A 22,824-nucleotide genomic window follows, 5' to 3' on the forward strand; every position below is an offset into this window, starting at 1 on the left:
TTTCATGGCTTTCATGGTTTTCAAATGAAAAGTTATCCAATTTGTCACAAACATTTTATGTTCATAGTAGTTGTTATAATGCTTAATCTGATCTATATTTCTTTTCAAGAACTTTGAAGTGTGGATTTTTATTTTAAACGTATCCCATCTAACATACAAAGTCAAAATCTGTTTGTTGACTTTGATAGAGTTGAAAGAATGGCCTTCAGAGTGGTTGCTAGGAGATTATTGAGGAGCAAGCTATTACCCATGTTCACTCCTGCTTCTACATTGCATTTTCATGCCACTAGCTTTGGTTAATCAACCTTGCTTTCCTGTTTCTTTATTTATAATTTCTGATTAATCTATTATTTTTATAATGAAATGGTAAACCCCTATATTCGTGTCTTCATACACTGCAGGATTTAAAGAAGTATATGAAGAATCATGAATGATTTGATGAGTGGTGGATTGCATAGGTTATGGAAAGATTGGTAAATAGTAACATTTTTTTACTTTTTTTAAACATTCTTTCATTTGTCTATTAGGCTTTTTTTAATGTTTGCATAATTTTCAGACAGATTTGAAAATTGAGCCCATTTCTTGGGATGAAGCATCTTGATGTAGCCGGTGGGACAGGTTAGTTTGTCTCTTTGCATTTCTTTTTTGGCATCACTTCATGACCGAAGGGTAAACAATCATTTTTTTATAGTCAGAAGGTTCATACAACACATACAGGGATCATTTATCCATTAACCACTTTATCTATTCTACACATCATTTAATGGAAACAAAAAGACAAAAACGCCCTAAGATTACAAGAAATATAATATTTCTTTTTACATACAGGTGATGTTGCTTTTAGAATTCTAGAAACAATCAATAGTATTAATCGCAGAGCCATAGAAGACACACTTGAAGATGATTTGCAGAGAGAAACTTAGATTTATGTTTGTGATATCAATCCAAATATGTTGGAAGTTGTTAAAAAACCAGCCCAACAAAGAGGTAACTAACTCTTGTTTAAGTGGTAAAACTGTAATTTTATCACCCATAAAGGCAAGTCTAATTTTTTATTACCTAATTTATGTAGGGCTTGTAGAACAGGGGTCCCTGATATGGGTTCAGGGAGATGCAGAAAAACTCAATTTTGAAGATGTTTCAATGGATGGTTACACTATTGCTTTTGGTATTAGGAATGTTACACACAGAAAAAGTTCTTGCTGAAGCATACATGTACTTTTTAAATTTCTTTTATAAACAAAACACACTTAGGAAAAAGTTTTATAAATATTTATTATTTAATCAGGGTACTCAAGAAAGGAGGGAGATTCCTTTGTCTTGAACTCGGCCATGTTGAAGCTCCAGTTTTCAAGCAGTTGTTAGTATTCTTTGAACTTGTACTTAAGTGTTTATTATAACATTATTTGTTTTTATTATTATTATTAATTAATTGTGTTTGTTTTCTTTTTTTGATACAGGTATGATTACTATTCATTTTTGGTTATTCCAGTTGTAGGAGAGTTAGTTGCAGGAGATCGTGATAGCTACCCCCGCCGGTTGTATGGTTACCTGTGTATTTTTCATCACCGCCGGTATACCCCCGCAAACATGAGCCGCCATAGCTACTTCAAAATCGTTGCAACTTGCCCAACATGCACAATCTGCGCATACACTTCACCATTTTCCCTCTCTCTATTCCTTCATCTGTGTCTCATTGTATGTACACACAGGCACAACGGAAACCCACACACAATTTCCTTTTTCCTACAACCACCATTCAGGCGTTTCTGCTATACCAACTGCCTTCATCCACTCATCGCCAGGTAAACCCGCTACTACCAATCACCCTTTCTTTCTCTGTTTATGCCCACTTTTGATTTTTCTGATTTTGTTTAGTGCATTGGATCGATGGCTAAGTTGACCACTACAAAATGAAGGAATGCTCTTTGATTGTAAATGTCCATTAAACTACACACAAACATGTTTATGTTTCCTTATCGCAGACTTACCAGGTAAGAAAGCTAATTTATTCCCCAAAATTATTTCTAGTTTTATTGATTCTATATGTTTTTGGATGTATTGATTAATTTTTTTTCTCCAGGCATATTTTCCAATAATAACCCTTCTTAGATCGACACTGAAGTTTCAACTTAACATACATCTCTTCATCTCATTTCCTTCGATGATAGCAATGAAGAAATTTATGGTGCCTATTGCCTTGATCTTCTAGGATACCATGTTATATTTGGCTAGGGTTCCAATAAAGATACACTGCTTTATTTGGTAGGAATATCCATGTTTATTGATGACTACACCTAAAAAGGAATTATATATTACAATACATAGACTAGAAATCGAAGCGAACTTTGGAAAATGGCAAATTGCAAGACACATACATGGAAAGTAAATACAATCTGAATATATGCAAATAACCTTTTTTTGTTTACATGAAGATTTTTTATTTTCTTGATTCCTTTGTTCCTTTTGTTGTAAGTTTATGATAGTTATTATATTTTTACAAAATTACTATAATAATGATTTTAAGAGTTATTTATTTGGTTATAAACTTAGTGAATCATGTGCAGGTTGGGATATTGCAGAAACCAGTTGATAACAAGATGAAATCATATAATAGCCCGCCCTGTTCATGTTGGTTTGGAAACAAATAAGGTATTAGAACTTGAAAGCCTCTTAACAATACTTATTTGTTTTGAGGCAATTTTGATTTTTTTTCTTTCAAAGTTTGTATTTTCAAGTTGTTTTGTTGATTTTATTTTCTAATATGGGTGTGTGTTTTTATCAGAAGACAATGGAGAGAGAGAATTATTTTTATAGTAAATGTACGAACGAAACATTGTAAAACATTTGTAAATATATGACATACTTTTATTAGTTTATAAGTTATTTTACTTTATTTTGAGCTAACTAATTTCCTTAATTTTATGGTTAATCGCTAAATTGATAGAATTAGACAATCACAAAAAGATCATCATTTGAGTATTTATTGTAAACGTAAACATTAAATGAGAACTTATTATTATTATTTTTTTTTTCTGAAAATATTAAACTCAGTTTTTGGTTTAAATTCATATACCATAGGATGATTGGTTAAGAATCCATTTTGTAAACGATAATATAACTATTTTATTTCATGTTTTTCACAATACATCATTTTAGAAACATTTGACTTATGAAATGGTAATTTCAATTACATTTATTATTTGTTTTAATTATTATTTATCAAAAATAAGTCTCACTCCATAATAATAAAAAAAACACTAACAGGGCATGTTTTTTTTTTCCTATTATATGCTTATATGAGTTCATTTAATAGAAATATTAGTGAAGTATGACAAACAATTATAAAAAAGCGATGAACGATTAATACTGTACTGTAAATCATGTATTTATGTACATTTGTAAACAATTCAATTTTTTTTTATTATTAATGCTTATTGATTTTTTTTCTATTAATATTACTTTTATTGATAATTTTTTACATGTAGTAATTATTTGTGGAAAATAACTTATCATTTCTAGAAACTAATTTCTGAAAAAACTATTCGCACCCGTCGCTTGGCGTGGGTAAACGGCTAGTATGTATATATGTATCATTGGGTTATTGAGAAAAGTCAGAGATTATTCCCATTTCATTACTCTCACAATACCAAATTGATTCTCTCAAAGAATCTCTCATGACTCGTGATAAAGCTTTCTAAAGTCAACCAGAAAAGAGAGAGAATTTAGTATGAGAGAGACTTTTGTGATGTTTTATTTCTTTAAAATGAAAAGAGTAGAGTGTCATCTATTTATACAATAGAGAAGTAGTTATAATGATCTAGAACAGACGTAACAACTCTAACTAACTCCCTAACTAATACATAACTGTTAAGTACTTTCTAAAGTCAAACAGAAAAGAGAGAGAATTTAGTATGAGAGAGACTTTTGTGATGTTGTATTTCTTTAAAATGAAAAGAGTACAGTGTCATCTATTTATATAATAGAGAAGTAGTTAGAATGATCTAGTGTCATCTATTTATACAATAGAGAAGTAGTTAGAATGATCTAGAACAGACGTAACAACTCTAACTAACTTCCTAATTAATACATAACAGTTAAGTACATGGAATTGATGACATGACACTAGTATGCTTAACATGCTCCCTCAAGCAAAACATTGGTACAAATGTGAAGCTTGGATCGTAAACGTTAAAAACGAGATGTAGACAACCCCTTTGTCAAAACATCGGCTAGTTGATCTTCTGTGGGAACATATCGAACAATAAGTTTTCCTGAAATCACCATATCAGAAGATCAACTTCAAGGCATTTAGTACGTTAATGAAAAACAGGATTAGCTGCCAAATAATTTGCACCAATATTATCACACCAAAGAGTTGGTGAACAAGTAACAGAAAGACATAGATCCTGCATTAGAGAAGTCAACCAACAAATCTCCATGGCAGTAGAAGCAAGAGCTAAGTACTCTGCCTCTGTACACTCTGCCTCTGTACTAGATCGAGCCAGTACTCTGCCTCTGTACTAGATCGAGCCAGTACTCTGCCTCTGTACTAGATCGAGCCATCGTATTTTGTTTCTTAGAACTCCAAGAAATAAAGTTTCCACCAAGATATACACAATATCCAGTGGTAGATCGTCGATCATCGGGACATCCGACCCAATCCGCATCTGAATATGCATGTAAAGTGCAATTTGGAGACCGGTGAATAAGAAGCCCATGTGTGAGAGTCCCTTTTAAGTACCGCAAAATACGTTTTACAACAACCCAATGTTTATCTGTTGGAGTATGAATAAATTGAGATACTTTGCTTACAACATATGCTATTTCTAGGCGGCCGGTAAGAACCAAATATTGTAGAGCTCCAACAGTGCTGCGATATTGAGTCGGATCTGGAAGGGGTGTCCCTAAAAATCTAGACAATTGTTTTCCAGGACACACGGGAGTGGATAATGGCTTACAATCAAGAAGACCAACCTGTTGGATTAGTGTCTAAGTCCATAACTATTTTGGTATGTACTTGACCCGATGGTGCATGGTCCTTTTGGGTTGCCTTCACCAAAGCAACTTGATAGGATGAATAATGGAGAGAAATGATTAATTATGATTTATTAATATATTATGAGAATAATATATTAAAGGAGAAATCATATTGTTTAATTAATATTAGTCAACAATTAATAAGAATTAAGTTTGTGACTAAAAGACATTAATTCAACTTAAGGGACTAGAACTGTCAATTATATGGTAGTTGAATATTGAGCTAATGGACTCCATATTAAAGGGGCGGATAAATTCTGTGGGGAAACTGTAACGCCTGTGTTTCTGGGCTTGCCATTTTTAGCAATGTAATAGTCTAGGTTAACCTTTGTAACCCGTTTTGAAATAATAGAAGTGTATTATTTGAGTATTATGTGTTTTGTGCTTAATTGCTTAATTATGTGGTTTGGTTAATTAAGAATAAAAATAAGCGTCAAAATTTAAGTGTAAAATAAACTTGATATCTTTAGATAATGTTGTAGTAGTTGAAACAAGGTTTTCGAAGATATAAAGAATGCCGAAATCCGAGTTATAACGAAGAAGTTATGAGCTGTCGAACTTTCGCGACAGAACCAGCACCGCTGAATGACGTAAAAAGTGAAATTTACGTTAGAGCGATATTTAGCCTTAGTGATCTAAATGATAATTGAAGATCTCGTTGTTAGTATCAAAGCGATAAAAAGTTAGGCGAGAACGGACGTCAAACGAAGAAGTTATGAATTTATAATGAAATTTTATGTCTCGTCCTATTAAAAATAAATAATAAAAATAAATTCAAAATTAGCCGACGGAGTCTAAATGAAAGTTGTAGAGTGTAGTCTCACCTTCGCGTGGATATAAAGAAAATCGAAAATGGAGTTAGTATGAAGAAGATATGAATTTTCGAAGTTTATTAAATAATTAATAATTAAATTTAATTATTAATTCCGGTATTATCCGAGGATGAGTCACCGGATTCATCCGGAGTACGCCCCGCGTACTCGTGTACACCCTGCGTACGCCGAGAGTGTTGACACTTTGGATGACGCATGCAGTGACGATTTCGGACGCCAATACGCCCTGCGTACTGCTGTACGCCCCGCGTAAATGAGGCTCCCAGCCTCCTATAAATAGGATGCAAGGGCAGTCGGCTTCTTTGCTATTTTTCTCCATTATCTCTCCCGTTTTGCCTCGATTTGCATGCTAGAAATACCCCGAAGCCTCGGTAATATTCCCGAGTCCCGAAGCAAGTCCCGAGATCCCGAAGATCCCGAAAGGTGCGGTTTCCAAGCCGAAGCTCTGCCCGCGAGAAGTTCGATTTTTGTAGAGATCTTCCAGATCTGCTGAGGACCACTACTTTTGAAAGTCGTAGTGCTGTCCGGTCATCTTCTGATCAAGTGAGTGTATACTACCTTTCATAAACGCAATAATAGTACAAGTATGGTTTGAATGTATTAAGTATATATTCGTTTATATGTGTGACTGTGTGAGTGTGTTGTTACTTTCTCCTAACGTATAATTATGAAGTATTTTATACGAGATATGTGTTATGTGTATATTTTGTTGTTATGTGTGTGAATGTATATTCACTTTCTTCTATCTTACAAATCTGATTATTTCTATATGAAATACGTGTTATGTGTGTGTGCCTCATCTGTTATATGGAAAATGTATTGATCAATCATGCTATACAGGTTTTGAAAATATGTATAAAAATGTATGTTTTTATCTACTAATATGTTGGGTAGAACATGGGTAGATAGTTGGTGTGTAATAAACAGTTGAGAGGCCTCGTTGTTGTTTTGATCCAGTCATCTAGCGGAATTTGGATGACGACCACAGACTTTTCTAGACACTCCAGTGGAACGCTAGCAGGCTCATAACCTGTAGGTGTTAATGAACTTGGGTGTTCATTCGCTGTATTCCATCCCCCTCATGGTTGCCTTATTTGACTTATATTGCTGAGGAACCCCTACAGCATGTGTTGTCACCCCAATGAAAATATTCTTAGATTAGGTCCCTTGTGTTAGTTATTTTAGGGACATAAAGTGAGAATAACGGGAATAGGTAACTGGGTTATTGTTGTTGTTAATAATTAATTTAATTATTTATTGTGGGTTGAAAACCCTATATGCTCACCAGGCTCCAAATCCTGACCCACTCAGTTTTATTTGTATTATAGGAAGTGGCACAAGGGCGTAAGATGGATGAACCATCAAGTTGTTTTGTTTACAAGTCTGTATATGTATATATTTGTTGAATGACTTGTAATGTATTCGTTTATGCTTATTGGTTTGTATCGGAACATGACACCCCAAGTTTTGATTATATAATGAAAAATACATTTCTTTTATGAAATTCTTTGGTAAACATTGTTTTATCATGTTTTGTTTTTGGGAACAAATTCCGCAACTCTTTCAAATCAAAAGGATTTTCCCTGAATTTATTTTAAAAGCATAAATGAGAATCGGTCTTTTCTGTCCGAGATTTTGGGGATGTCATGGTTGGTATCAGAGGATTAGTTTAAGCGAACTAGGAATTTGTAGGATTTCTAGACTTAAACTTAGAATGCTAAGTGAAATTTTGAGACGTGTGTCTGTTACATTTTATACACGAGCACTAGTTTATTTTAGGAAAGTTGCCTAAAATGCTTTATGTGCTAAATGTTATATGTTGCCATATATGATATTATTTGTTCGGATCTATAGTCTGTTGCCGACCGGATCTAGAAACTTTATGTGTGTAGGATTCTAAGCGTACATCTACGATATTAGAACTAGCATATAAACGTTTCGGAGTGATAAGGATGATTTGAATATCTATCGTGAATGAGGATCTAATTTCACCTTATTCGGTGTGTAGATCAAAAATGGTGAGAACAAGAAGTGGAATTGGAAATGCTGATGAAAACAGGAATCAACCACCAGTGATTGAACAAAGACCTGTCATAGCAGTAGCACCTGAGACAATAACCATGGCTGGTGTGCAAATGATGATTCAAACAATGTTGGATCGTCAGATGGATGAAACTAGACGGTTTCTTCAACAGAATCGTGAAGAACTGTCAATTCGTGTGGAAGAGCCTGAATTAAATGAAGGGCACTCGGAAGGTGGAAACTTCAGTGGGTCTGTTGGTCATGCCAACCCACCTTTAGTTAGGCGAGACAACCATGATGGAAGGAATGATGGAATGAGATGCAAGTACAAGGACTTTCTAACTTGCAAACCATCGACCTTCAATGGAAAGGAGGATCCGATAGGAGTTATGGATTGGATCTCAGAAATGGAATTGGCCTTCATGACTTGTGGCTGCAGAGGCAAGTTGCAGACTATCTATGCAGTGCGTCAATTCCGAGGTGGAGCTGTTCGTTTGTGGAACACTCTAGGAAAGACTTTAAGCCGAAATGAGCCACTGCAATTGATATGGGCAGAGTTATTGGTGCAGTTCAAGCGCAAGTTCTGCTCGGCTCAAAATCTATTGGAACTAGAGAACAAGTTTCTGACATTGACGAAAGGCAGCATGTCAGTTGATGAATACACCAATAACTTCACTGATAAGATGGAGTTTGCCTTGCGTATCGTTCCAGACGAGCTGACGAAGGTGGACCGGTATGCGAAGGGACTCCCATGGGAGTATGAGGTGCCAGTACGTCAGGCACATATTCTAGAGGCAGCTATCTGGGCTGCCAAGTCTATTGAGAACATGATAAAGGGGAGAACCACCAACAAGGTTGAGGTTGGTGAGAAGATAAAGTTCGAGGGAACATCTGGTTCTGGTAAGAAAAGCAAATTTTCAAAATCTGATTCGAAAAAGTTTGGAAGAAGAGGAGGCGAAGCAAAGTAGTGTGATAAGTGTAAGAAAAAGCACTTTGGGAAATGTAGTGAGGATGTAACCTGCTACAAGTGTGGGAAGGTTGGACATTTTGCCAATGAATGTCCAAACAACAAAAGGATGTGTTTTGGTTGTAATGAAGAGGGGCACATTTTGAAAGACTATCCGAAGAAGAAGGAGGCAGCTAAGCCCAACATTCCACCAAAGCCGAAGGCGAGAGCATTCCAGATGACACTGGAAGCTGCTAAAGATGAAGCTGATGTCGCTTCAGGTACCTTTCTCGTAAACACATTGCCTGCCCAAATTTTATTTGATTCTGGAGCCAACTACTCCTTTATATCGCATGAATTTGGTAGAAAACTAGCTTTGCCTGTTGATAGGCTAGATAATGCTTTATTAGTTGAAGTTGCTAGTGGCAAGTTTGTACCTGTTAGCCATCGTATGAAAAACATCTTAATCGACCTTAATGGGAATAAGTTTCACGAAGAATTATTACCTATCGAACTTAATGGTTTCGACATCGTGTTGGGAATGGATTGGCAATGATGCCAAAATTTTATGCAAGAAGAAGATAGTTAAAGTAAACCCGCCTGGAAAAGATTCATTTATGGTGTATAGGGACAAACGCCGAGTGAATTCTGGAATCATTTCCCTAATGAAAGCCAGAAAGTGTTTGACCAAGGGATGTACATTATATTTAGCATTCGTGATTGATGTTAAGAAGGAAAATAAGGTGATGCAGAGTATTCTAGTGGTGTGTGATTATCCAGAAGTATTTCCCGAAGATCTTCCTAGATTACCACCTGATAGACAAGTAGAGTTCATAATAGACTTGTTACCAGGAACAACGTCAATTCCAAAAGCACCTTATCGATTAGCAGCGACGGAGATGAAGGAGCTGATGATGTAACTTCAGGAGTTGTTGGACAAAGGTTTCATTAGACCTAGTTCATCACCCTGGGGAGCTCCGGTGTTATTCGTGAAGAAGAAAGATGGAAGTATGAGAATGTGCATTGATTACAGAGAGCTGAACAAGGCAACAATAAAGAATAGATATCCGTTGCCAAGGATTGATGACCTGTTTGATCAATTGCAAGGTTCGAGCTATTTCTCGAAGATCGATCTTAGGTCAGGATATCATCAGCTAAAAGTAAGAGAGCAAGATATCGAGAAGACCACATTCAGAAATAGATATGGACACTACGAGTTCTTGGTTATGTCATTTGGACTAACAATGCTCCGGCAGCATTCATGGATTTAATGAACAAAGTTTGTAATCCGTTCCTTGATAAATCTGTGATAGTGTTCATAGACGACATTCTGATTTACTCGAAAAGCCAAAAGGAACATGGCAGACACTTGCGAGAAGTGTTAGAAGTCTTGAAGAAGGAGAAGCTGTATGCTAAGTTCTCAAAATGTGATTTTTGGATCCGTGAAGTCCAATTCTTGGGTCACGTGGTCAACCAAGAAGGGATAATGGTTGATCCAGCAAAGATTGAAGCTGTAATGAAGTGGGAACAACCGAAAAGTCCCACAGAGATCCGAAGCTTTTTAGGATTAGCCGGATATTACCACAGGTTTATCCAAGGCTTTTCTTCGATCACTAGTCCGTTGACAGCTTTGACCCACAAAGGAGCTACTTATGCTTGGAGTGAGAAGCATAAAGAAGCATTCGAGAGGCTAAAGAAGAAACTATGCGAGGCACCGATACTTTCTCTACCCGATGGAGTCGAAGACTTCGCTGTTTATAGCGATGCGTCTGGTGTTGGATTGGGTTGTGTTTTAACCCAAAGAGAAAAGGTGATAGCATATGCGTCTCGACAGCTGAAGGAGCATGAAAAGAATTACCCGACTCATGATTTGGAGTTGGCAGCGGTAGTTTTCGCTCTGAAGATATGGAGGCATTACCTCTATGGCACGAAGTGCAAACTTTTCACTGATCATAAGAGTCTCCAATATCTCTTTAATCAGAAGGAATTGAATATGAGGCAACGATGCTGGCTAGAGGTACTCAAGGACTACGACTGTGAGATACTTTACCATCCCGATAAAGCTAATGTTGTTGCTGATGCTCTCAGTCGAAAAGTCAATGTTGAGAGAAAAAGGCCAAGAGCGTTGAGAATTGAAGTTGTCTCGACCATTGTGGAAAGTATAAAGAAAGCTCAAGAGGAAACTTCTGAGAAGAATAACCGAAAAGAAGAATGTTTGGGCAAAACGTTGGTGTTCGGTGTAAACAGTCATGGACTGAAGGTATTCCAAGATCGGATTTGGATACCTAAGACAGGAGGAATTAGAGATCTTCTGATGGAAGAAGCTCACAAAACCATGTACTCGATTCATCCCGGTAGCACAAAAATGTATAGGGACCTGAAACCCTACTACTGATGGCCGACGATGAAGCTTGATGTTGCAAAGTATGTGGCCGAGTGTGTGACTTGTGCAAGAGTCAAAACACAACCTCAGAAACCGTATGGGAGTTTAGAACCTTTACCTGTGCCTATGGGTAAGTGGGAAGACATTGCTATGGATTTTGTCACTAAACTGCCTAGAACAAAGAATGGTCACGACATGATTTGGGTGGTCGTTGATCGATTCACTAAGAGTGTGCATTTCATAGCAGCCAGGGAGAAATGGTCTAGGGAAAAGCTTGCGAATTATTATGTGAAGGAAATTGTGAGACTTCACGGTGTTCCACAAACCATTGTGTCGGATCGTGATAGCCGTTTCACCTTGAGGTTTTGGAAAAGTCTACAAGAGGAAATGGGTACCAAGTTGTGTTTAAGTACAGCTTACCACCCGCAGACTGATGGTCAGAGTGAAAGAACGATACAAACGCTTGAAGATATGCTAAGAGCATGTACCTTGGAATTCCTAGGTAACTGGGATGAGCATTTACCGTTGGTAGAATTTTCCTATAATAATAGTTTCCACTCGAGCATTAAGATGGCACCTTACCAAGCTTTGTATGGACAAAAGTGTCGTACGCCGTCTTGTTGGCTTGAGGCTGGGGAAAAACAGTTTGTGGGATCGGAGATGGTTCATCAAACTGCTGAAAAGTTGAAAATAATTAGGGAAAGAATGTTAGCGGCTCAGGATCGTCAAAAGAGCTATGCTGACAAAAAGCGAAGATCGATGACTTTTGAAGTTGGGGATTCGGTTTTGCTTAAAGTCTCACCGTGGAAGGGACTTATAAGATTTGGTAAAAGGGGAAAGTTGAGTCCAAGGTTTATTGGACCGTTTAAAGTTCTTCAGAGGATTGGGAACCAAGCTTACAAGCTCGAACTACCAGAAGAACTGAATGGAATTCATAACACTTTTCATGTGTGTTATTTATGGTTTATTGGACCGTTTAAAGTTCGGTTTATTGGACCGTTTAAAGTTCTTTAGATAATGTTGTAGTAGTTGAAACAAGGTTTTCGAAGATATAAAGAATGCCGAAATCCGAGTTATAACGAAGAAGTTATGACCTGTCGAAGTTTCGCGACAGAACCGACACCGCTGAATGACGTAAAAAGTGAAATTTACGTTAGAGCAATATTTAGCCTTAGTGATCTAAACGAGAATCGAAGATCTCGTTGTTAGTATCAAAGCGATAAAAAGTTAGGCGAGAACGAACGTCAAACGAAGAATTTATGAATTTATAACGAAATTTTCTGTCCCGGCCTATTAAAAATAAATAATAAAAATAAATTCAAAATTAGCCAACGGAGTCTAAACGAAAGTTGTAGAGCGTAGTCTTACCTTCGTGTGGATATAAAGAACGTCGAAAACGGAGTTTGTATGAAGAAGATATGAATTTTTGAAGTTTATTAAATAATTAATAATTAAATTTAATTATTAATTCCGGTATTATCCGATGACGAGTCACCGGATTCATCCGGAGTACGCCCCGCGTACTCGTGTACGCCGAGAGTGTCGACACTTCGGATGACGCATGCAGTGACGATTTCGGATGCCAGTACGCCCCGCGTAAATGAGGCTCCTAGCCTCCTATAAATAGGATGCGAGGGCAACCGGCTTCTTTGCTATTTTTCTCCATTCTCTCTCCCGTTTTGCCTCGATTTGCATGCCAGAAATACCCCGAAGCCCCAGTAATATTCCCGAGTCCCGAAGAAAGTCCCGAGATCCCGAAGATCTCGAAAGGTACGGTTTCCGAGCCGAAGCTCTACCAGCGAGAAGTTTGATTTTTGTAGAGATCTTCCAGATCTGCTGAGGACTACTACTTTTGCAAGTCGTAGTGCTGTCCGATCATCTTCTGATCAAGTGAGTGTATACTACCTTTCATAAACGCAATAATAATACAATTATGGTTTGAATGTATTAAGTATATTGTTGTTTATATGTGTGAGTGTGTTGTTACTTTCTCCTAACGTATAATTATGAAGTATTTTATACGAGATACGTGTTATGTGTATATTTTGTTGTTATGTGTGTGAATGTATATTCACTTTCTTCTATCTTACAGATCTGATTATTTCTATATGAAATACATGTTATGTGTGTGTGTCTCATCTGTTATATTGAAAATGTATTGATCAAGCATGCTATACAGGTTTTGAAAATATTTATAAAAATGTATGTTTTTATCTACTAATATGTTGGGTAGAACATGGGTAGATAGTTGGTGTGTAATAAACAGATGAGAGGCCTCGTTGTTGTTTTGATCCAGTCATCTAGCGGAATTTAGATGACGACCACGGACTTTTCTAGACAATCCAGTGGAACGCTAGGAGGCTCATAACCTGTACGTGTTAATGAACTTGGGTGTTCATTCGCTGTATTCCATCCCCCTCATGGTTGCCTTATTTGACTTATATTGCTGTGGAACCCCCGCAGCATGTGTTGTTACCCCGATGAAAATATTCTTAGATTAGGTCCCTTGTGTTAGTTATTTTAGGGACATAAAGTGAGAATAACGGGAATGGGTAACTGGGTTATTGTTGGTTGTTAATAATTAATTTAATTATTTATTGTGGGTTGAAAACCCTATATGCTCACCAGGCTCCCAAGCCTGAACCACTCAGTTTTATTTGTATTACAGGAAGTGGCGCAAGGGCGTAAGATGGATGAACCATCAAGTTGTTTTGTTTACAAGTCTGTATATGTATATATTTGTTGAATGGCTTGTAATGTATTCGTTTATGCTTATTGGTCTGTATCGGAACATGAAACCTAGATCCAAGCATTAGGGTTTGTATGAGCACATAGGATGTTCTTATAGCCAAAACCCATCAGTGTTATCAGAGCCTTGATTGGTTTCTATTGTATTGATGCCTTGTATGTTTGTTCAAGTTGTAAAAACGGTTTTTCATCTCCCTGCCTGATGAACTTGGCGAGTACCACAGTGTACTCAGAGAGTCCAGTGTGGTACTCGGCGAGTTCGAGCGTCAGATGGAGCTATTTTCGGGATTTCTTGCTGTTTTTCTCATGGATACTTGCCTTATCTATTTTAGGTCATTAAAATCCGATTTTATACATATTTATGACTATATCCTTGATTAAATAAAATATAATTACCAATTGATTAGATAATAACTTCCTTATATGATAAAGTTTGATTATTTGTATTAATTGGATAACTTATTTTGCAAGAAATTGAAATTAGGTCAAATATAGATAATGATGAAATTAATTGTTTAATTTATATTATTTGTTATTTGATCCTTGTGTTGTGAAAAATTTTCAATTTCCCCCCTTTAGGTTTTATAGTTTAAATTTGACCTCAAAAGTTTTGTTTTGAAATTTAAATAGTTGAAACCCTAATGTTTTGAAAAGGTTTCAAAAACTTGCCCTCAAGTTTTGGAATTTAAATTTTCATTAAAAGTTTAATTTTTATGTATATTTAAATTCTAAACCCTAATGTTTTGAAATGTTTTAAAAATTTGCCCTCAAGTTTTGGAATTTAAAAGCTTATTAGAAGTTTAATTTAGGAATGTTAAATTCTAAATCCCTAGTGATATTTTGAAAAGTTCATATCACACCCTTATGGTTTTATTAATTAATTAAGGTGTATAATTAAAAAAGGTTTAATGAATCCATAAAGTTTTGGTTTAAAATTTAATTGAATTAAAAGTATAATTGTTAAACTTGACCACCTGGTATTTTAAAAGTGTAAAATACACCCTATACTATATATAACTTTAAAAGTCTAACATTATATATATGTATGGGTAAAAGTCATTCTTACCATTAGTAGGCCTCATTCACGAAGCTGGTCTATAAGGGATGTTTAAGGAAATTGCCTATAAAATGGCGATTAAATGGGTATCCACTCTTACCCACCGCACTCTTAACTAGTGGAGGGTCGTTAGCCGAACGGGTAGGATGGGACAGAAACCTTCCGTTATAAGTATAATCAAGTACAAAAGTAACTAAATGTTTTACAAATTCCCAATCTTAGTTACTTTAGGCAAAAGTGAATTGATGCAATTCCATGAAATTACACTTTGTACCCTTGCGAAGACGTTAGTGGAGCGTGTGTGGTTTACCGGCACACTAAATGGTTCTAAGCAAAGGTAGCAAAGGGTGACTCACTGTTTGTCATAGTTCGGTTGAGCGTGTGTGGTTTTCCACCACATCGAATAGGTGACTGTAACATGTGAGGGAACCATGTAAGTTTGCATGGTTATTCACACCCGCTTTGTGATCCTCGGTATCCCAGTCACAAACGAGAGGGGCATATCGAGATTTAAACTTGCCATTGAAATGTTCAATGAATCTCAAAAGATCTAGGAGTTTTCAAAGTATTTAAAACTTAATCGGTTTTCGTTTTGCATGGTGGAAAATTAGTGAATCGTCATTCACTTACCTTTAAATGTTCTGCAATTTGGGTTACGGCATCCCTCTCCCCAGTTGTGGAATATTGTGTTGGGTCCTAGCCTTAGCATCTCATTTGGATGATTTATTGAGGACTCAATCTATCAACTAACATGAATTTGTTTTTCTCCTGTTTTGTAGATGTCAAGGTACAACAACTATAGTCTTCCCAAATCCCGTGGAACAAGCATTCCACGATTCGATCGAGGAACAAGATATCATGCTTCACTTCCTCCACCTCCTCCAATCATTCTCCCTAACCCACAAGATCGAAGTATTGAAAGGTTCAATGTCACTTAAGCCCTATTGGAAATGAAACATGAAGATGGTAAACCCGTGTGTGCCTACGTTCTAGGAATGAAATCACACATCGATAGATTGATAATGTTGGGTGCGTCATTCCCTGATAACTTGGCTATGAATTGGGTTTTGCAGTCACTCCCTGAATCATATAATGAGTTCAAAAGAAAGTATTATATGATGGATTATGACGAAAACCTCATTGACCTAACTTACATGCTCATTGCTGCTGAATCAGAAATGATTTGGCAAAGCAATGGAGCATATTTGTTGGGATAGTCAACCAACCATGCTTCCGAGGAAGTTCTAGGAGAACCGACATACATTTTCTACCAAGATAAAGGGCGTTGGATACAAGTCTGCCCTAAGAGCCTGAAGAGTCCAGAAAATGGGAGAGTCAAAGAGTATGGCTGTGCTTCGGGTAAAATCCACTATCTAACTCCATTAAGTTCCTATTCGTTGATTCTTAATACATGATGTGATAAGATTGCATTTGAATGTTTTGCAGGATCAGTGAAAAGAGAGGAAGCTTAATAGCAAAGCAAGATAAATCTATTCACGAAGAAATGGATCTCGATCGCATGGATTTGAATATTAGATTTTGAGCTTAGAAAGTTATGATAGAGTTGTTAGAAATTTTTCTACATAGTTTTCAGTTGATTTTGCATTGTAAGGACAAATGTTTTCCGATGCTTTTATGAATAAAATAAAATTTTGATTTGACTTATTAATTTATTTCTTTATTTATTTATTTCCTTGCTATGAAATCGTTATGAAAAATTTATGTTTTCATATTTCTGCAACGAATGGATAAGATTCTTAATTATGTTAATAGTGGAAATGTCAAGAATTTACCAAATAGGGAGAGTTTCTCATCGTCCAAGTTTCAATTGGACAGAAACTTGGAATCATGCAACTTGGTTGCACGATGAATGAGAAAATTCATATTTGGAAATTAGACTAATTCGTTGACAAAGTGTCAAGTGAAGGACTTGGAGATTGAGTACACAAAGTTGTGTGTTGATCAAGTCCACCACAAGGGTAACAAAGATATTCGTCATGATTTACTAAAGGATTAGTAAATATGATTATACTTATAAGATTAAGTGTAATTCTGAATTGATTGAAAAAGGTTTAAATCAATAGCAGAACGAATAAAAGAATCACGTAGGCCGAAAGATAAAAGTTTCTCTATTCTAAGAAGAAGGGAGAGTACCTTTTATACTTTATGATATGTCTTAACGATTAAGAACCATATTTCAATTGATCCTCTAAATAAGTCTTAGTACAAGTGTATGTATAAGAAGAGGAATCAAGAATTGAAGAAATGGTTAAATCAAGAAGTCAATCATACTTCATTCCAAAACAAGTCTTAGAGTTAAGATTGTAATATTGAGTGACAAGTCTTAAGAAGGTTTATGACATTCATCAAATGTAGAATTTGGAAAAAGGCTTTCCTATTCTCGTACATTTGAAATTGGATAGTTGTGATGTCTTGGATAAGACAAAGACCAACTAGGACCAATTTAATGAAATGTTTTGTCTTGATAAAGGCTACACTAACTCTTGAATATTTGTTTGTCAAGAAATGTTTATTGACAAGAGAATCTTATATGTCAAGGAGTCAGTGGGTGTCTTAATGGTCTTGAAAGGTTTCAAGAACCAAATAAAGAATAAAACTTATCGATCATCACTAGCACACGAGTAGAGGTTTACAACCTACCATGTTGACATTACCTTGTTTCTGTGTCGCTCCAATTGAGTTAATTATGCATGTGAGCCTATGAGTTCTCATTTGAATGCATAAAAGGCAAGGACCTTAATCAATTGAAGTACATTGATGGGCAGCCGTGTTACCATAAGGCAAGAAATCATGGTGGGCAGCCGTGTTACCATAAGGCAAGAAATCAAGATTGAGAAGGTTCGGTCCATATGAGTTTGGATTTGTTGCAAAATTTGGTTTTGACAAATTCACATGCATAGGAACACATACACAATTAAAATCTAAGTGTCATAAGATTACCTCCTTCATGAAAATGACTGTGAGGAAATGCTTTCACTAAGGAAGATTTTAAGAAGATAGTGATTGTGAAAATTGTATTCTCGAATTCGATTATGGTTACGGTATCCCTTTACATGATTCGAATTATGAAATTTGGCAATTAGTCTAAATTGTTTAAGACACACATATAAACTATCTAAGGCAAAGGTGTATAAGTTTAAGAAGCCTTGATAAAAGATTATCAAAAGATTGAGTATTAGAAATATGAACTTAAAGAAATTCAATAGGCATTGTTTTTCTGAAAGTTAAGTTGTTTCTAAATACATGTTGCAGCTAGTGTGAGCATAAGTGTTATGTTTGTAATAATTATCGTGATAGTGGGAACATAAATGTTATGATTGCATGATTATTAAGGCAAGTATTACAAGTTAGCAATATTAATTATAGAAAACAAGAGTCATACTTTGCAAAGTTGTAAGGGTTGAATAGTTGTTTTGCTATAATTAAGGGAGAGAATATTATGCTTCATTTCAAATCTAAAGGCTTAGGTTGTGGAATGTTAATAAACTTAGTCAAGGATACATAGTGTGTTCTTCAATTTCGATTATGATTACGACATTCCTTTTCATAATTCGAATTGTGAGAACGTAGCACATAAAATATTATGGCAGAAGATTGATAAAGTATCAAATATTTACATAAGACATTATGCATCGTGTCCAATACGCTTCAGGTTTAGGATCGAATGAAAATGCTATAATATTTGACCATTCTAAAATTTTCCAAATGTCTAGCGCATTTAGAGGGAAAAGGACAAGAATTGGTTTGACTAAGATAATTAAACAACTATCAAAGGACAATCCAAAGTTCGTCGAGGATTAGTCGCTTGTGAGTAGTTGGAAGTATAGTATTGGATGGACCATATCGACATTATTATGAATAGATAAGATTCTATTAAGAATGAGTTGTCATATGGAAAATATGGAAATGTTTCCATATTGGGAATTGGATATTGAGAATCAATGTCTAGATTGGAAACTTTTATGCAAAAGGATGTTCAAAGGAATGTACCTTGAGTGAGAGACATCACATCTAAGGAATTGTCTTGTAACAATCTCCGATAAAGGACTTTGTAATTTCATTGGCAATGGTTATTGTGACTTTTTTTGCTATGACATTACGAAAGGATTATTGCATAAAATGTTAGAATCTAGCATATTCTATAAGTGGCAAGAATTTGGTATTCATTCACTTGTAGAATGGGTTGGGAGTTGTGAAATTAGTATGATTGGAAATGTGTTCATTTGATCTATTTCACAAAGTAAGAACCATATGTAAATATTGTGTGCATGCTAAGAGCATGGGACAAGTGTTGTAATTCAAGTAAGAAGTTGATTACCCAAAACAACAAATAATGAGTAATCGATATGGTGATAAATAAAAGGTGTTATATTTATACTCAAAGGTTTGAGGTCATATGGGATTAGTATTATTCTTGTGTTTCACTTTGCATGTTTTGACTTCCTGAATAATTTAATTGGTTGAGAACAGTCAAATTATTCAAACGGGCCACAGTCGTTCATATGTTGGAAGTAGATATGAATGAAGACTGTTGTGAATTGGTGTGTGGATTGTCTAAAGAGAATTAGACATAAACAAATGTTTGTTGCAACGTTCATGAGTGCTTATGAATATGATTTGAGCATTGGATTAAACCCACGCTCACTTGGATCACTTCATGGATTTTATCACGAGTGATTGGTGAGATGATAACATCTTATATTCTTGAAACCGAGATGTGTGAGTTGTATCTTGCGAGTCGGTTGCACATTGATAATATGTAAACGCACCAGTAACTTGGTGTTATAAAATATATTGTTGTGTGTGATTCAGTGAGTGAGTGCGAGCGAGCATTGAGTCAAAGTTTATTCGTTCCTTTTATTCAAAGTAAGATAAAAGCGATAAATGTGGGCCCCTCGATGATTTAGTGATGGCACCTAAGCGCTTGGCCAAGTCGGGACTAAATTTGATGTGTTCATATTGTAGTCTATTGTCAGTCGTCATAAATCTGAATTCAGGAAACAACGCATAGACAGAGAGAATGATTTAGATCCATGTCTCAATCTATACGATATCTAGAATGGAGGAATATATATGATCCCTTATCTAAAGGACACATGTATCTGATAAGATCAGAGTTGACAGCGGCTTTGGAAAGCTACGATTGCAGATTAGGATCTGAAGTCATACGCATAATAGTTATTAGACTTATCCAAGTGGGAGACTGTTCGATTAGTGTCTAAGTACATAACTATTTTAGTATGTACCTGACCCGATGGTGCATGGTCCTTTTGGGTTGCCTTCACCAAAGCAACTTGATAGGATGAATAATGGAGAGAAAGGATTAATTATGATTTATTAATATATTATGAGAATAATATATTAAAGGAGAAATCATATTGTTTAATTAATATTAGTCAAGAATTAATAAGAATTAAGTTTATGAACAAAAGACATTAATTAAACTTAAGTGACTAGAACTGTCAATTGTATGATAGTTGAATATTGATCTAATGGACTCCATATTAAAGGGGTGGACGAATTTTGTGGGGAAACCCATTAGAAATCATCCTAGGGCCTTTAAGGAAGGAGTCCATGGGTTGCTTAGGGCTTAAGCATCCAAATTAGGGTTTCCTTGTTAGATAACCCTAATAGCCTCTCTATTTAAAGGACCCTTAGGGTTCAAAAACGTGGTGAACTTGTTCTTTAGGGTTTTCACACGTTTTGGGCAGCCTCCTTCTCTTCTCATTTTCATCCTCTTGCTCTTGGTGTTTGTGAACCATTAGAGGAGTGACATTTGTGACTCTAAGCTTTCTAAAGTCATTACAAGGAGGATTTGAGATTGTTATTGCTACATACCAATCAAGGTATGACCTAAACCCTAATTCATATGTTATATTGATTATCATATACTAGATCTAGGGTTTATAGTCTTGGATGAAGTGCATGTACAATAGAGAAACCTAGATCCAAGCATTAGGGTTTGTATGAGCACATAGGATGTTCTTATAGCCAAAACCCATCACACCCCGTGTCAATAAATCAGTCAAACAATTTTGTTGAGTATGATATAAACCATCACTATGAGAGGTAGCCTGAATACCCAAGAAATAGTTCAAGTGGCCATGGTCTTTGAGAGCAAATTGAGAATGTAACTTCTGAACCATAGATGCAGTAAATGAAGTTGAGTTCCTTGTAATCAAGATATCATCAACATATACCAAAACATAGCAAATAGTAAAGTCAACACAGTAAACAAAAAGTGATGTATCTGACACACATTGACGAAAACCAGGATGTAATAAGGCAGAAGATAGCTTAGCAAACCAAGCACGTGGTGCTTGTTTAAGGCCATATAAAGCCTTTTTGAGAAGACAAATATGATGTGAGTGTAAAGGATCAACAAACCCAGGTGGTTGAGTCATGTATACCGACTCAGTCAAGTCCCCATGAAGGAAAGCATTATTGATATCAATTTGACGAACATCCCAACCTTGTGAATAAGCAACCGAAAGAACTAGTGGTATTGTAGTTGGCTTAAAACTGGACTAAAGGTTTCGTTATAATCAATACCCGGTGTTTGAAGAAAACCTTTTGCTACCAAACAGGCTTTGTAGCGACTAATGGTTCCATCAGGATTGTGTTTTATTTTTATACCCACCGACAACCGACAATATTTGCATTCGGGGGTGTAGGAACCAAGACCCAAGTTTGATTGGAATGAAGTGCTGAAATTTCTGCCTTCATAGCATCACACCATTCTGGCCATTTTTGGGCTTGTGTATAGGTGGTGGGTTGAAAATCAAGAGGTGTGTGAGTAGCTTGAAATAAAATATGATCTGGGAATTGTTTAGAAGTCCGAGTGTCATCTTTATTTCTGGTAATCATATGATGAACATGTCTTTGTTGAGAAGGAGGAGAAGATACAAGTGTTGGTTTAGGAAGAGGAGGTATGGGTGAAGAAGAATCATTTGTGGAGATACTTGGAGAAGGTACATGTATGGATGATATGAGAGAATCTGGAGTGTATATAGAAGGTGGTGGTGGTGGAAGAGTAAAACATTTCAGTGTGACGGTGCTCCTGAATTAATCAAAGGCAGAATTGTGACAACTGTCAAATTCAGGTCATTCTCGGACTCATGCATCTTTATAAAAACCATTCATGCACAACATGCGATGGCCTAGTAGTATAGATTAGGTCAAAATCTTGCATAAACTAGGATCCAACTAAGATCTAGGACTAATATACTTGACACTTACGATTCTAGTAAGTTGCTTAACTACAATAGGAAATGCCAATGCGATAATTTGAATGAAACTTTCAAACTTAGTTATAATTGAAAAAGGGTATAAAACCCTAAAAATAAATTAAAATATTCTAATTATACTTCATTATGATGATGAATATCAAACAATATTCCAAAAACCCTAAAAATTTCATATTGGAACAAATTGATGCTTAACAAGGTTAAGTATCACAAGCTAATATGAACAAAAATTAGATCATAATATAAACCAACTATAAAGTTGATGGCAAATTCATACACTTCATGATTCGAAATGTGAACCAAAAGTAAAATCCATGAATATCAAATTCTTACAAGCACATATTATGAATCCTTGTTAAAATTGTTGAATTATGATAAATTGATTCTTTTATAAAAAAAAATTAAATTATAGGTTATCATTATATAAATTAGTTCAACAAATATAATTTTTGGAAGTCATTACCAAGTGTAAATACCTCAACAAAACCCAATAATTAAAACCTTAGGAGATTATGAAAATGTTTGAG

General features: G+C 35.6%; 1 pseudogene; it reads left to right on the plus strand.

Annotated features, from left to right (window-relative positions):
• The first annotated feature begins 192 nt into the window (after nucleotides 1–192).
• On the plus strand, nucleotides 193–22,119 carry LOC145002833 (2-methoxy-6-polyprenyl-1,4-benzoquinol methylase, mitochondrial-like; annotated as a pseudogene).
• The last annotated feature ends 705 nt before the right edge of the window (nucleotides 22,120–22,824 follow it).

This window comes from Lactuca saligna, chromosome 6 (genome assembly GCF_052625555.1).
Source record: "Lactuca saligna cultivar CGN05327 chromosome 6, ASM5262555v1, whole genome shotgun sequence".
NCBI classification, from domain to species: Eukaryota; Viridiplantae; Streptophyta; class Magnoliopsida; order Asterales; family Asteraceae; genus Lactuca; species Lactuca saligna.